At 45.6% G+C, this 14,100-nt stretch overlaps 1 protein-coding gene across 2 annotated transcripts in view; it reads left to right on the top strand.

Moving 5' to 3' along the window:
- Positions 1–7,396: 7,396 nt before the first annotated feature.
- The window catches only part of LOC125724447 (histone-lysine N-methyltransferase ASH1L-like), a 64,474-nt gene continuing 57,770 nt past the window's right edge, over positions 7,397–14,100 (top strand). The window contains exon 1 of one of the 2 annotated variants that reach the window (XM_049001133.1): positions 7,397–8,548. The gene's annotated coding sequence lies outside the window, so the exon portion shown is untranslated. Of the gene's footprint in view, positions 8,589–14,100 lie in introns of both variants that reach the window. The other variant, XM_049001132.1, reaches the window with a different exon arrangement.

Genomic DNA, 14,100 nt, shown 5'->3' with positions numbered 1-14,100 from the left:
TTCACAGCATAACAAGGTCAGAATGAGGCCCTGTAGAATGACCCACACCAATCACAGCATACCAAGGTCAGAATGAGGCATGGTGGAGTGGTATACACTATTTACAGCATAACAAGGTCAGAATAGCCCTGTAGAGTGGTATACACTATTTACAGCATAACAAGGTCAGAATGAGGCCCTGTAGAATGACCCACACCAATCACAGCATACCAAGGTCAGAATGAGGCATGGTGGAGTGGTATGCACTATTCACAGCATAACAAGGTCAGAATGAGGCCCTGTAGAATGACCCACACCAATCACAGCATACCAAGGTCAGAATGAGGCATGGTGCGGTGGTATACACTATTCACAGCATAACAAGGTCAGAATGAGGCCCTGTAGAATGACCCACACCATTTGGAATAATACTTTTTTTACAATGTAAAGCAACTAGGGTAGAACATAATTTTGGTCAAGGTATAGTCTTAATTTCATTACTCGTGGTCTGAAATGCACCAAAAAATCAATACTTGGATAGTAGACTAATGCATGTTTACACAGCTTGTACTAGTTAATTACATTAATCTCATTTCACTGACAACGTACTGTACACTTCAACAAGTAGTAATATATGCCTTGACTGATCTTTTGCGTCTGAATGGCTTTTATAAAACCCCAACATGTGTCTGCATTACATATGATGTTACTGACATCTCTGATTCGGCGTGACATGGACAAGACCTCTGGTGACTTAAAAATATGTGACTCTTTAATGTGAAGGGATTCAGCATATGATACCACATTTTCCTTCTTCTTACTCTTCCTGTAACTCAATAATCCACTCTCAGCTAATGACACATTATATTGAGTACAAACATCCATGTGATGTTGGGATTAAAATTATGTGTTTAGGGATTTTATTCAGAGCTTAACTTTAACAGCAGGGAACACGACCAAATGCACTTCAAAAAATTGTTCTTCCAAAGAAGCAAAGGGAGTTGATTTTACACCTTTCACACATCTAAAATGACAGGAATGGGCAATTAATCGTTTTCAGTGATTTAACAAGTCAATCTGTGTACTGCACCTAAATGGAGCATCAGGAGGAGAGATTAAAGGTGCATTTCATGAACATGCACACCCCACCCCGCAATACAGAAACATGGAAGCCCAAAGTAGTCAGTGTGAGGCTACTCACAGAGCCATCCCATCATGTTGACATTCATCAATGTCCTTTGTTTTCCTAGTAATATTTTAATTCTGGATTAAATTTTCATAGTCTTGGTTCAGTGTTACAATACCTATATGCCATACCTTTCGACTACATGCCTATCCTGTCTATTTTTTAAGGGAATGAAGCTACTGTAATGTTTTATGTTTTCAGCCTTACAATCGCCCTTATGCACACTGGCACATTAATGTGAGAAAATCAGAAGGCTTACAACAATAATAAAAAAAAAGATCGTGATAATCTGTCCAAGAACCAAAGTATTCCGATTCATTTCAATGAAAATGTCTAAGATCCCTCATCCGTCCCCAGAGTATTCAAATGGGGAACACCAAATGGAAACACCCGTGGCCTGTACTACGAAGCGGGGTTACTGGCTTATCGGGGTAACTTGTCGGATGTAAGGTAGTCTGGGCAAAATGTTAGTGAACAAATATGAAGTCCATTTAAACTGTGGTACTGTCACGATCATAGCGGGCAGCAGTGCGATCGTGCGGGTAGGCGGGTCAGGAACAGGCAAGGCAAGCAGAAATCGGGGCAAACGACGGGTTTGAGGGCTAGGGAGCAGGAGACACTTAACCACACCATAACCACAATGACGGACCAGGGGAACAGGTAAGACCAGGACTTAAATAGGACGGGACTAATCAAAGTAAGTGGACACAGATGGAGACGATCAGGGAAGTACACGTGGGTAATCAGGGGGGTGTGGCACACACGAGGAGCGGACAAGCCGGGCATCACAGAACCCCCCCCTAAAGGCACGCTTCACCGGGCGCGCCTAGGAAGGGGCGATGGATGGGACGAGAGAAAACTGGACCTGGAAAAGAGGAACAGAATAATTAACGCAGGACAGGAAACAAGACCGAGGTACAAAACAGAGCTAGAGACAGGACGTAGGACAAGATCTGACAGAGGACAGGAAAGGCGGAAAGACAGATCAGGAAGGGAGAAAGAGCAGGGACATGCGGGACACAAGGAACAGGAGTGCCAGAAGGAAACATCGGGGAACAAGGAGCATGAAAGGGCAGAACAGAGGGGCGAAGAGCAAAAGAAGGCGGGACAAAGACAGGAGGAGGAGGAGGAGAGGAGAACGCCGGGACAAAGGCAGGAGCGTAGGGTGATAAGGAGGGGGAATAAAGGTTAGTCCGAGGGAGCCCCTGCGGGCGACGGAAGGCAGCTGGAGGGGCCACAGGCGGCTGGGAGGCCGGAGCCAGAGGGGACCTCGGAGCGGCCGAGGAGGCAGGGCGAGGGACTGACTCCGGGGACAAGGAGGGAGCCGAAGGGAAAACCAGGACAGGGGACGAGGGAGTACTAAGGGAACCAGGCGAGGGCAAGGAGAGGGGGGGAGCCGCAGCAGGCAGCGACGTCCTCCGCCGCGCTAGAGTGGGGGGAACCGCAGGCGACTGAGGAGTCGGGACTGGGAGACCCGCAGGCGATCGTCGCGGAGCCAGCAAGGCAGGCGGACGAGGTAGAGGAGGGGGACCCTCAGGCGATTGCCGACCCGGAGAACCAGGACCTGGAGGCGCTGACCGAGCCGAGGGAGGACGAGCCAGGGGGCAGGGTGGGAGGGACCCCAGTCCGTCGTCTGTGTCCCCTCCCTTTACGGGACACAGACACAAATTACCCCTGATCGGGGTCAAGTTCGCTGGGGTGATGGTGCGGGAGATCTCAGGCGAGTCACCAAGGGGTCCCACTCTAGTTCCCCCATCTCTGAAGAGGAAGGAGTTATGATGGGGTCCCTAGGGATCTCCCTGGGGACAAGGACAGACAGGGCTGACACAGGACCAGGAGTCTCTAAAAGCGTCTCGGGAGTGGGCGTGGGAACTGCAGGTAGCGAGAGTGCCTCAAGTGTGGGCGCTGGAACTGCAGACGGGAGGAGCGCCTCGGGCGTGGGCGCTGGAGCTGCAGACAGAAGGAGCGCCTTCGGCGTGGGCGCTGGTGCTGCAGGCAGGAGGAGCGCCTGGTCGGGAGCCGGGTCCTCAGGCAGGGGAAGCGCCTGCTCGGGAGCTGCAGGCGGAGGCGGCTGCGCGGGTGCTGGAGCCGTAAGCAGAGGCTGCACCGGCGCTTGAGCCGAGAACACTGGTGGCTGGACTGGTGCCGGAGCTGCAGGCAGAGGCGGCTGCACGAGCGCTGGAGTCGCGTGCAGTGTCGGCTGCACGTGCATGGAGACCGCAGGTACTGGCGGCGGCACGTGCTCGAAAGCCGCAGGCAGAGGAAGCTGCGCAGACTTGGCGGACAGCGAAGATGGCTGCTCCGGCTGCGCAGGTTGCAGAGGCGGTAGCTGCGCTGATAGCGCAGGCGGCAGTGATGGCGACTGCTCGGGAGCGGGGTCTGCCGGTGGAGGCGGTAGCTCTGGCGTGGGGTCCACCGGTAGAGGCGGTAGCTCCGGTGCAGGGTCCGAAGCCCTCCGGAGCTGGAGTAGCTTCTGCAGGTCCATGGCGAGGCTTTCGAAGGCCGCTCGACCAGACGAGGGAGCGAAGATCGCGAAGCCTCTCTTTAGCCGTGCAACCAGCTGCTCGGCTTCAGGTCCTTCTGGCGTCGCTGGTTCGTCCATCACCCTCACAAATAGCCCTTGGAGGGTGAAGAACTGGTTTGCCAAAGTGGCTATTTCCTTTGGCAGAGGCGATGCCATGGCCTCAGGGGTGACCAGACGAGGGAGCGAAGATCGCGAAGCCTCTCTTTAACCGTGCAACCAGCTGCTCGGCTTCAGGTCCTTCTGGCGTCGCTGGTTCGTCCATCACCCTCACAAATAGCCCTTGGAGGGTGAAGAACTGGTTTGCCAAAGTGGCTATTTCCTTTGGCAGAGGCGATGCCATGGCCTCAAGGGTGACTGCCGCTGGTGGCGGGACAGGCAAGTCCCGTGAGAGGGAGACGGGCGTGGTCCTCTTCGGGACTCGGGGCATTCGTGGGATCGGGTCCCTTACCGCCCTGATACCTCCCCAATTACTCAGTCTCTCTGGCCGGTAATCGCACCGGTCAAGGGGCGGTAGCTGCTCTGGAGAGATTGGCTCCTGGCCTGGGAACGCAAAGGGTTCCTCTTCCTCATCCTCACTGGGAGCCCAGAGCCTCGCCAGGGAGCAGGCTCCCAGACGGAGCGGTTCTGGGTCGCAGCCCAGGACGAGCTCCTCTCTCGCCCTCCACGAGAAGCCAGGGGTTGGCGAGGGAGCAGGCGTCCAGACTGATCGGCTCCTCCGGGAGCTTCCTCCTCCTCTGCTTCCTCTTCTTCTTCGTAGGGTCAGTCATTCTGTCACGATCACAGCGGGCAGCAGTGCGATCGTGCGGGTAGGCGGGTCAGGAACAGGCAAGGCAAGCGGAAATCGGGGCAAACGACGGGTTTATTGATGGCTAGGGAGCAGGAGACACTTAACCACACCATAACCACAATGACGGACCAGGGGAACAGGTAAGACCAGGACTTAAATAGGACGAGACTAATCAAAGTAAGTGGACACAGATGGAGACGATCAGGGAAGTACACGTGGGTAATCAGGGGGGCGTGGCACACACGACGAGCGGACGAGCCGGGCATCACAGATACCTTAAATCCGAAAAGTTACCCCGATAAGCCAGTAACCTCGCTTCGTAGTACAGGCCATCGGTAGCTGAAAATATCAGTCTTCGTAAAGAGAGAAAATAAAACACAGGTCGTTGTCGACTTAAAACTGCAATCTGATCTGTTCCGACTGACCGATCCGAAAGTCGATTATATGCAAGTCGGCTCTTTACCCTAATATTTTAAAATGTTATGCAAAAATGATCACATGTATAGTATACTGTGTAATAAAATTATATCGTCTTTAAGTCATATTTTCTGGTGTTTTTTTAAACGTTTTTATCACCATTTTCTTAGTTCGTTATTATTATAACATTATTATCACCAGTTAAGCTGCTAAAACACATACGGATACTCTGTACTGCACTGTGAGCGCTGCGAACAGCCTGAGCACGAGATGAATGAATGGGCGTCTCGCGGGGATGCTCGCTCCGCTGGTGTTATGACGAGTTGAGCTACCTATCGAGACTTACTATCGAGCCTTTTTGCGCATGTGCAGTTCTACCTATTGGGGGTTAGGGTTAGGGCTATAGATTAGCACTACGGTAGCCTAACTCGACAAAGTAGTTCAACTCGACAGAACACCGGCAGTAGGGGCGGAAACTCATATACTCACGCTGGGCGACACTCGTGACCACATACCTGTGGTCTCGGAACGGTAGTAAGTTGCATAGTTCGTAAGTTGACGACGAGCTGTAGTATTTTTCAACGGTGTAGCGTTTATCCACGTTACATCGATTTTTTTAAGTTACTGGAAAAGCTACAACGTTTTAAAAGTAGCTGCACTACTGATAAGCTACTGAAAAAAAGTAAAGTTAGTAGCCGAGCTAATTGTAATAAGATACTCCCCAACACTGCTCGCATTCAGTATGATTAAATCCAAAGCTGTGAATCATGACTTCCCAGTAAGAGCATACTTCAGAGCATACGTGTTCCACAAATTATAATATACATATAATAGTGAACAATAATGTTGAAAACCAAGGACAGATTTAGAAGGCAATAATTGCACATAATTCATCTGTCTACCTTAAGATCAGTTTCATACGAAAATCAATATTGTTTAAAGCCAATTATAGTTTTGAAAGGGACTTACGTGTCCCTCACATGCTCTTCGGGTAATTTAATGTGTCAGCTTATCTGGATGTGATAGCATGTTCTTGTCAGAGTGTGCGGTGCAAAGCCAGTGCGCCACCTGGAGGGGACTTTGGCTGACTTCATGATGAACTCCAGATCGCTGCAATTCTGATTAAAGAAGTAGGTGTGTTTTACGGGGACAGATGGAAACGGAGATCACTGTATGAAGCCAGAAGACTGTACAGTGCTGAATTACTGTACAGCTATAACCGCTGCTGGTCGCTCGTTATAGCAGATGGAGGCTATATGGGGGAAGGGGGGGGGGGGGGGGGGTGTCAGTGGAAATTGCAGTAAGGTTCTGCCAAGTGGATCAAGACTGAGATTCTAGTGCAGGAAGGAATCAGTAATGAGTTAAAGGGTTTCGCAGGGACTTATTATGGGATGTTATAAAATAGAGATTTGGTTTTTTAATTATTTGTATTTCCATTGCTCTTGAAAGACAGCTAATTTGTTTCTCACCTGAAGGAAAGTGGAGCGGGTTAATGAAATATGGAAAAACCTGAACATGCAAGCTGGCAAATGAAACCAGTGTGAACTTGGCTATATTTAAGCATTTAAATACTGTTAAGAAAGTAATACAACAGACTACAGAGGACATTGTGAAAACAACCACAGGACACAGGAAAAAAATAGCTGTAGAAAAAATTAGCATGGGGTCGGGCTAATTGTTCTTTAAATGATGTAGTAATAGATGGACTCTGGGATTTACATACTGCCTTTGATTAGTTAATCTATTCTCATGTTCTTAGGTGGCTATATTCCTCAAAGGTGGCATGAAGATTCTCAGTATGGAAAAGCCAAATGGTATAGCTGTTTGAAATAATCACCATATCTCAAGACATCTCCAGAGGTAATCATTTCTGAAAATCTGTACCTCAGTTTTTATGTGGGTAATCAGTCATGGAGAAATAAAGGTGTTTCTGCTTTTCTTATTAGTACCAAAGTGTTGATGATGGCTTGTGCATCATGGTGGCCAATTTAAAGATCAACAACAAAAGTTGTTCTGATTGTAATGAGTGTAATCATAATAAAACTAGCTAGATGGCTCTTTTTCTGAGTGACATATTTAGAAATAAATGTTAGGTTACCATTTATATATTTAGCTTTACTTCCTGAGAATATCTTATTGCTGAATTACATATTGATTGGAGAATTATTATTATTATTATTATTATAAAGGAGTGTTGGTCAGCAGGGGTAAGAAATACCTCATGGGCATGTACATTTACAGGCAAGATTATTATTATTAATAATTAATAATAGTAATGACAATAATAATTTCCACTGTAATAATAACTGTTATGTTTTTTTTCGGGAACACAAAGCAACACCGTTAAGATATTTAACATTTTCCGAGTAGAACAAAACCAATAAGTCTAATAATTAAATCAAGTAGAATGAAAGGAAGAAAGTGAAAAAGTCGTATGAGGCTTTTCCAGCCCTCCCCTCCTCCTTCGCCCGGCTGGCCTCCCTCCCTCCCTGTTCCTGGGAGAATGCCATAGGTTTGCTGACAGAATTTATACGGGCTCAGCAGAGAGGAGGCCAGGATTTGTGAAGGAGGCCCGCTCCGCTTCGACTCGGTTCGGCTAAGGTACAATGCGTGTCCCGAGAGAGATCGGTGACATGGGAGATTGGACGAGCGACAATCGATGTGAGAACGACAAGGCGTGAAAGAGAAGAAATTGACGAGATCCATTTCGGGGCACAGTTGATTTAACACAGCCGCCATTTTGTTGTCACTTCATGTTTTTTTTTTCCTTTTTCAAAATGTAAAATTTTCTTGCTCGAAAGCTAATTTATCAAGGAAATCGCCACCGGTTTGTGCTACTTTAATTGTATTTAATTGTTGACTTTCCCAAAGTGGACAGCTCTTGAACTTCCACCATCACAGCACAGTGCCTATATATATGATAGAAGGAAGGGTAGCTAGCTAGCTTGATTTATTAAAAAAAGATGTAACTACTTAAACGCCTGACAAGAGAGATGGCATAGATACAGCTTGCACTAGCACACCAAAGCTCACATGTTGCAGCATTGCCGATTAGACGTGAGATGCTGTCATTGTGTATTATACTGGCACTCGGATTAAGAAATAAACATTATCTCAGCGCTCTGAATGAACTGTTGGAACAGAGGACAGCTGCGAGGAAACCACTTACAGTATCGACCTACCTTTGGGGGGAGAAGAATCAACAATCATCTGGTTGATCGGACGAAATTTCTACGGATGATTGGTGCAAACATTTAGCGCGTATTATTTTCTAATTTCTGATCTGTGTGGTGGTGGTCAGGGGATATATTTCCCCTGTCACAATGTCTACTGGGACGTGAGAGCTGCATGGCCGAATCCCTAGTTGGTCACCTACAACTACCATTTTTTTCAATTTTTATCATTAAAAACCTTTTACCTCGATGACACACTGAGGTCTTTGCATTATGGCAAGGATGAGGACCCTTCGACAAAGCGTTATTCATACCTACCAGTTCTGATGGACACGTCAGTTTATTTTTGTCAGTCGCATCATTTAGGATGTTTGTCTAATCTCTTTGAAGAGACATTTTTGGCATTATTTGGACAAAACGGCAGTTGCAGAAAACACGACTACTATGTTGATGCACAGTAACGGGATTTCACTCAAAACGATGTGAGCATTGCATTTTATTTATTTTTTGGGACTCCTCAAGGTGAGCAAAACCCTACTTCGTCATTATGAATGTAACGGTTCAATTGTTTTTAAAGTCTCCGTGAATGCAGCTTTGCTTACAGAACTATAGTCAGCGTCTTTTTTGGAAAGCGAACTAATTTAACAAATATTACTAGGCAGGTCGATGGCTGGGTAATCTACCACCTTCCACAAATCAATCTGCGCAGTTAGCTGCACTGTATCCTGCTGGTTCTAGACCGTATCAAAATAAATGGTGTAATGACGATCATGCTCCGTTATTTAATTTTATGGTTATATAGATGTTGGGTTGGCTATTGAAACAGTGCATATGTGACATTTGGCATGCAGTTCATAGACTGCCTTGCATTTTCCCCGCTGTGGTTGACCCCAGGGGTGCGACAGCGCGCGCATTTGGGGCGCCCCGCAGCACTGCACGGGGACGCCGACGATGACGCTGCCGGTAAAAGCGCTGCGCGCATTCCTTACCTGCGAGTCGCAGAGGTGATCACGTGGCCGCGGGTGCGCGCGCTGCCGGCGGCGGATTACGGGGGAGCCTCAAGTCCTAGCATCCGTGTAACATCGCACCCATATCTCATGTGCATCATTCACAAATGGCTAACGGGGTTCGGATATTATCCAGTTATTGATGATGATTTCTCTTAGGAGTTATTAATTACATCAACAAGATTTACGCAGTCTTAATAATAATATTAATTATTATAAGCAGCAATAGTGGTGGTCTTAATATTTGTATTAATGATACATGAAAACATTTTTACTCAGTTCATACTTATTTAGACGATCATGTGAGTAGCGTGCTCTTTTTCCGCTGTCATCCTCATTTAACCTTTTTTCCAGTCTGGTTCATTGGATGCTTTTTCAGCACTTGTGTTGGAAGTGTTCTGTGGAACAAGGCTTTCAATTTAAATTGATTTTTAATTCATTTAGATTTTATCAAGGGGTTTTGGAGTATGACATATGTTTCTTTTATTTCTTTATCTTTATTAGTAAAGCTAACTGAGTAATTGACTAACTGGAAGTATTTAATTGATTAACACAGCACTTTTCAACCCAGTCCTTGGCAACCCCCCCCCCCCCCCCCCCCAGTCCACATTTGTCCTCTTCAAGCTCCCAGGACACCTGTTCCAGATATCAGTTGGTGCTGATGACTGGTTTGAGGACCACTGGATTAAGTTTATTATGATTGCATAATTGCCATTTAACATTTACTATTACACATTTTAGGAAAAAAATATGATTAATGATTCTGATCTCCATAAGGATTGAAAAAAATCATAGTAATGCCCGGACTTTGACAGTAGTACATTGTCATGGGGAGCCTGTTGCCATGAAGCCTAAGTTGAAGCCACTCCAGTTAACCCAGTTCACAACATGGCACACACTCACACATCTTAGTGCAATTCAGAGACACCAGTGAAACTATAGTCATGGAGTTTGATTAATTCTAAATCGCCCATTATATGTCTGTGTGCCCTGTAGTGGGCTGGCATCCTGGGTGCACTTCAGCCTTGTGCCCTTTGCTCCTGGGATCCATTAGAGACCCCAATTTTCCTGACCAGCATTAGTGGTTATAGGGTGATACAGCTATACTGTGTGTGCTCAGATTTAGAACTGGAATGTAAATGGCCACAAATGGGACTCGCTGGCTGCTTGTGTGAAGTGCTATTGTTCAAAGGTTTATGATTATATGAGTCTTTCAGCTTTCTCCCCATGTCATCGTGGGGTTTCCTCCGGGTACTCCAGTTTCCCCCCACAGTCCAAAAACATGCTGAGGCTAATTGGAGTTGCTAAATTGCCCGTAGGTGTGCATGTGAGAGCGCATGGTGTGTGTGTGTGTGTGTGCCCTACGATGGGCTGGCCCCCCATCCTGGGTTGTTCCCTGCCTCGTGCCCATTGCTTCCGGGATCCCCCGCGACCCAGTAGGATGAGGGGTTTGGAAAATGGATGGATGGAGTCTTTCAGCTGTAAGGTAGTTTGTCTGTCAGTCTGCCTGCTGACGCATGGTTTACAGTTAATACTCTCATCAGCGTTTGGTCCTTTAATGGCTTGTCCCAGCAGGAGAACAAGTCACCGTCTGTCACACTGCCAGTTCAGTCCCTACAGGATTTCGCTGCTTTTTTTTTGTTTTGTGATTGTTGCAGCCAAAAGTGCTTCATTTTGCAGCAACTTTTCTCAAAATTTGCAGCATAGCTTGTGGAGTTTCTGTGAATGCGAATAAAAAACAAAAAATTCCAAAAGTCTTGTATTTTGTTTGGTTACTTTATGATTAAGGTTAGGGCTGGGTAAGGGTAAGGTTGGGGCTAGAGTTATGCCCATCGAAGTTAATGGAGAGTACACATAAACATATAGATTCTTAATCTGTATGTGTGTGTGTGTGTTTGCCCTGTGATGGTCGGGCTTGTGCTGCAGTTTCCCCCTAATACTGTATTGGGTAAGCGAAAGATAAATGTATAATTTGTAGGATTTTAATGAGAAAAGAGCCTCATGTTTTCCTGGGGATGATTTCCCATAATGCGATACTTATCCTATTTGCGATTATTGTAAGAGATTTTAACACTTGAGGCAAATTTGGTTGCTTGGTGCTATTTTTTAATATGTAAAGCAACATCTTTCCTTTGACGTGCAGCGAAAGCAGTGGAGCTTTAGAAGGGCGTGCTTTGGTGAAAAGGAGGATAAAGGGAGCATTTCCATCTTGACAGCGATGTGCCTGGAGAGTGAGGGAAGAAATACTGAAATGCAATATTATGAAATGCAGCGACTCAACCACAATGTCTGCGTAACCTCACTGCAGCTTCACTGTAAGGCAGAGCCAACAAAAAGCTTGAATCTCTGAAGGTAGAAGAGGACTGTCCTCATCTTCTTTAAGCATTAAGCACTCCCTCCTGGCTTGTATATTTTTAGCCTCCACTTCAGTTTGACCTACCACAACAGCTAATATTTTTATCCAGCAGCAAATTGGAGTAAATGGTATAAATGTGCTCATAATAACACTAAGTGTGGTGGGAATTAAATGGATGGAATAAGTGAATGAGTTTGATGGAAGAATGGGATGGAAAGAGCATATGTGAAAGAGAGTGGGGTGGGGGGGCAAATATGCGTTCAGTTTTATGGAACACAGTTCCTCTAGTCTTACTGTTCTGCCTGGAGTCCAAAGAAGTGGGGAGGCAGGGAGCGGATGGGGAGAGGAGGGGCAGTGGAGGCGGAGCAAGTGAACGAATAGCAGGCAGTAGTACATGTGAGGGAGATGAGCGGTGAGGGCTGGGAGATAGCAGAGTGAGTCACATCCTGCCAATTAAGGTCTTGTGAGCGGCAAGGTGTCAGCCGCTGGGGGGCACATACGTCATGCTTCAGACAGACTCAGGGAAACTTCATCTGAGTCATGACAGGCCAAGGGGACATCGCTAAACAGGGGCACATGTGAAGCCATTTCAGGCGGAGAGCACAGGGGTGGACAGTATCCCCCTCAGTGCCGCCCAAAGGTATTTACTTACTGACTGACTGAGTCCTTTGCAAAACTCAACTAAAACTCATTATTAAGAAGGGGAATATGAATTTTTGATTCAAGTGCAATTAAAGGGGTCCTGATATGCTTTTCTGTTTTTTTCCTTTCTTTTAGTTTGTTATATAGCTTTATGTGCATGTAAATGGTCTGCAAATTCTTAAGGCCCAAAGTACAGGCCAAACGGAGTAACTCCCACCACAGAAACCCCTCTCCACTAATCTGCCTGATACACGTTGTTGGAATTCCAGCCCTTACTTCCATGGCATGGTGAGGTCACCATGTAACACAATCCTTATTGGCTGCCTACTTACAAGGATCTGTCTGCCGGCTGCAAGATAAAGGCAGAACGTGTAGGACAAGTTTACCAATCAGGGCACACTGGGCTCATCGGGGCTGGGGTTAAAGCTCTAAAAGAACGTTTCAGACAGAATGAATAGAAATGTCCAGTATGAGAAAATGAATGTGTTTTAGGAACAACGAAGCATGTAAACCTATTCTTTTAGGCCCCAAAATAGAATTGTGAACAGTGAAAATGAGCATAATAGGGCCCCTTTAATTACGTGAAAACTTGTTTTCCTTTTTGTATTTCATGAGTTTTGAAATGCCTTGTGCTGTACAAGTTACATTATGGGATGGCTATCAAATGTTTTTTTTTTTTTTTTTTTATGTAAAAGGTATTTTAGCACAGGTGGTGACCTAAAATGCAAAACTTAAACCTCAAATTGATACTGAAATGTAAATATTTTTTGTAAGTTTTGGTAACTACTTCAGCATAGCTTGTTTTCAGATACATACATTATATTCTAGTCTTGACTTTTGATTATGCCCTGTTGCAATTTTTTACTACGTAATTAAGTTTTTTTTTGTTTATTAAACATTTGTTTTGTGATCCTCTCAGCTTGTGACCAGTATGAAGGTCATCAGCGGTGGTAATCTCAGCTCACTTCCTTATTCATGATGCATACAGTTCTTGGATTAAGGGAGACTGCAGTCAGTGACCAGAACAGATGATGTCCTGTATTATCTTTTTAGATCAGGCCATTGCTATGTTGAGCCAGATAGTAAGAGAGGCTGTGAGGATGGTCTCAGGTACTGTGGTGTATGACAGAACTAGTATAGGTTTGGGAAGACTGAATTTCCCGTGCTGCTGCAGGAAGATCATTTTTTGCTGCCTTTTTATGATGATGTTTGAAAGATGTCCTTCCCATTTCATGGTTTTGTTAACAGACTGAATGACTTTTAATACAAGGTTTGAAACAGCTGATTTCTCACAACACCAAGAAATGGCTCTAAATGTATTATCTATACCTGACTGTCCAAAAATCACCATGGCCCGGCATCTTGACTGTTTTCGTGTGACTTCCCAAGGAAGGCCTCTGGCTTGGATGGTAATATGCCTCTGGCTTGGATGGTAATTTGCCTCTGGCTTGGATGGTAATATGCCTCTGGCTTGGATGGTATTAGGCCTCTGGCTCGGATGGTATTAGGCCCCTGACTCGGATGGTATTAGGCCTCTGGCTCAGATGGTATTAGGCCTCTGGCTTGGGCAGTTCCTCTTGAAATCATGCAGTGAAGAGATGGCAGAGGCCTGATGCTCCATCTACCAGAAATCTTTGGACACACATGCTGTTCTTTTCTCCTGGAAAAACGCCATTATTATTCTTGTTCTTAAAAAAGCACGCTGTAAGCAAAATAACTGCTATTGATGCTTTGACTTCAGTAGTTATGAAGTATTTTGAGAAAATTATTATGAACCTATTGAATAAAGAAATGAAATGTTCACTAGACCCCTTTTCAGATTGCTTACAGGTGTAATAACTGATGATTACGTCACAGCCATGGTACATTTTATAACTAAATATAATTTACATCTTGGGATATACAAGTTTTTCAGTGTCCAAAATCATCTGTATTTGTATAGCATGTTTAAATGACAGCAGGTGTCAACCAAAGTGCTGCGCAATTAACTAAGCTAAGACACATTTAAACAATCAAATGTGACACTTTA

Source organism: Brienomyrus brachyistius, unplaced genomic scaffold, assembly GCF_023856365.1.
Source record: "Brienomyrus brachyistius isolate T26 unplaced genomic scaffold, BBRACH_0.4 scaffold56, whole genome shotgun sequence".
NCBI lineage: Eukaryota > Metazoa > Chordata > Actinopteri > Osteoglossiformes > Mormyridae > Brienomyrus > Brienomyrus brachyistius.
The sequence above is the reverse complement of the archived record's forward strand: the minus strand, read 5'-3'. Positions and strand labels throughout refer to the sequence as shown.